At 39.8% G+C, this 2776-nt stretch overlaps 1 long non-coding RNA gene across 1 annotated transcript; it reads left to right on the top strand.

Moving 5' to 3' along the window:
- The first annotated feature begins 1556 nt into the window (after positions 1-1556).
- LOC122009835 lies at positions 1557-2776 on the top strand. The gene is made up of 3 exons (XR_006119674.1): positions 1557-2304; positions 2399-2471; positions 2719-2776. It is a non-coding gene; the product is annotated as an uncharacterized LOC122009835 (long non-coding RNA).

Below are 2776 nucleotides of genomic sequence, written 5' to 3'. Positions count from 1 at the left end.
CATTAGCGAGATCTCTCTAAATGTTTCTTTTTGAGTTGAAATAAGTTATTTTAGACCATCAATTCCTTTTGACTCAAAATTGATTGAAGAGCCAAAACACTAACAAATAGACTAGATTTAGACTCACAACTCTCCCAAGGATCCATATCAGGTCAGTAAACAATATAAACTATTTCGGTACACCAAGCAGCTTTCAATCGAAATAAATTGATGGCCCAAAACAACTTGTTTTGATTTATAAATATGCAAATAGATGTTGCCCTCACAAATCTAATTGAACCATTATTTGCCAAAAAAAATTGCCCTCAAAACAATTTAGAAAAGAAAAAAAAATGTAGTTGGGATTATTTTAGAAATGAAAAAAGAAAAGATGAGACAATGTGCACCTTTTGGGAAGAATCAAAGTAAGTGGTGTGTTTGGTAACAAGTAAATGCCAGGTATGCTATGCCCTTTGGAAATTTTGAAATACAATTATGATCCATCCACAGTCAAAGGAACTTTCTTCATGTTGCCCTCTATACTGGACAGCTAGATATCAATTACCTCCTCTAGAATGACTGACTAGATAACAATTACCTACTCACTGCTCATTGAATCAAAGAAGAGGAAGAGAGTCTTGAAATAGACCATAGGAAGTGACCTAAAAACAAGGGTGGGAGGGCTCAAAGCTCATACAGGCTTGTACTTCAATCATAATGCTTGTAGAAACCAGATGACACTAAGCTCCCTACTATACTAACCAAGTTCTACTATAATGGTTAAAAAAAGGCCATAAAGCTTCCTTAGCTGAAGATTTAAAACATCACACTATTGAGTTATGTTACAGGAATGTGTTACACAAGCATGCTTGGAAAACTTTGACAAATGCAACATACGAAGATCATAGACTACAACCAACGGGAATAAATGCATAAAACACTCCCTAAATATTAACTTCTGTATGTTGCCAATTTTACTGTCAAGCAAACGCGGTCAGAGAAGTACCAAACATGAATGAAGAGAGAGCACGTCAAGATTGGATAATTATGTAAACACAAAAGTGAATGAAAACTTTGAATACCTTCTTAATAGTAACCTAATAATCTCCATACTGGAGTTACCTGATATCACACTAAGGCAAATATGTTTTTTTTTATCTTGACTATGAGATATCCCACAAGGCATATATGATTGATGGAAATGGCTTTGCAAAACAATGAGCATCTACAGACCTGCAGCATGGATGAATTACAAGGAGATCACTAAAGATCTAACTCTCTACAATTAGGGTTAGATAGATAAAGAATCATATCACTTGGATTCCTTTTTGAGTAAACATTATATCCAGTGGTCATATATGCCAAGCCACAAAAAATCACAAAATGCAAAGTAAATCTAATCATTCCGATGTGTTGGACGTGTGCATTGACTGCACACGTTGATGGAAGAATGGGTATTGATTGATTGCCCATTCTTCTTCCTCTTCCATCCATTATGTGCAATTAGAGCTTTCATTATAGAGGAAGGTGAAAAGCTTGGAAGGTGAAAAGTTTATCTTCTCCTATATTAGTCCGCCAAAGGAATTGAGAAGAGTTCTGTAAAATACCGAAAATAGGCGAATATTAATAAGGGAATTTTCCGGAATTTTTGGAAATTTTTCGAGAATTTTTCGGAGCTCGTATGGACGAGTTAACGGGGATGAAAACGGGGCCCGAAAAAACCTGTTTAGGCTACCCCATTTTAAAGAGGAAATGTTTGATTTTCTTCCTTTTTCTTTTATTCTTTTTCTTATTTTCTTTCGTTGTTTTCCTTCATTCCTTTCCTTCCCGTTTGCCGCACGCCTGAAGCCCTCTCCCCTTGCCCTAACCGGCGCCGAGCGGTTTCCTCGCGATTTAAGCTGAGCCAATCTCTTCGTTTCCTTCTTCCTCGCGAACAAAAGTCGAGCCCCATCTCTTCTCTTCTCCTTCTTTCTCCCTGAGCTGAATCCTTCTTTCTACTGCCGCTAGCGACGCCACATCGGGCCGCCACTGTGCTCTGCCAACGCCGCCATCCGAGCCCTAGTGCCGGCCTCTTCTTTGAGCGCCGGCCACCAAGTTCGCCAAGCTACCGTTTGCCAAGTTTTTCTCTTGGCCGATTCACCTCCACCGGTCAGCAGGTCTGACCTAGCACCGCCGAGTGTCGTTCCTCCTCAGCCCTAGCGCCGGCCTTCTCCACGCCGTGCCCTAGGATCTCCACAGTCGACCGTTTCCTTTGTTCCTCCTTCCCGAGCAGTTCACAGAGCCATTAGTGGTTTCGATTGAAGGGGGGGTTGGGGATCTTTTGAGGTGAGTGATGATCCATGTGAATAGAGTTTTCTGGTGGAATGCTTGGTTGAACTCGTGATCTCCACTTCTTGATCTCTCTTTTTGATCCGGACAGTGAATTGGAATCCAGTTGGTGGTTGTTTAGTGAATCCTCTTGGTTCCAGCATCAACAGCGACCGATCAGTAAGGTCAGGTGTAACAATTTGTTCTTCGCTGTAGATTATGGATTTATTTGTATATTGTAGTAAATTGTTCATGAGTGATTGGATGATTACTAGATAATTGGGTATGAATTAAATTAGGTATGATTTGGATTTAATTTAGGTAGGTCGAGGAGGTTGGTTTAGGGGTTTGCCCTAAATAGTTCTTAAGAATTTTATTTAGCTATTTACGTGAATTGTAGCTAAATAAAATATATCTATATGTTCGATACAGGACTTTGACGCGATACGAGTATCTCGACTACCGGTTTGGACTTTTCGATTTGGAGGCG

This window comes from Zingiber officinale, chromosome 1B (assembly GCF_018446385.1).
Source record: "Zingiber officinale cultivar Zhangliang chromosome 1B, Zo_v1.1, whole genome shotgun sequence".
Taxonomy (NCBI): domain Eukaryota; kingdom Viridiplantae; phylum Streptophyta; class Magnoliopsida; order Zingiberales; family Zingiberaceae; genus Zingiber; species Zingiber officinale.
This window is presented reverse-complemented; position numbering and strand designations above follow the sequence as displayed.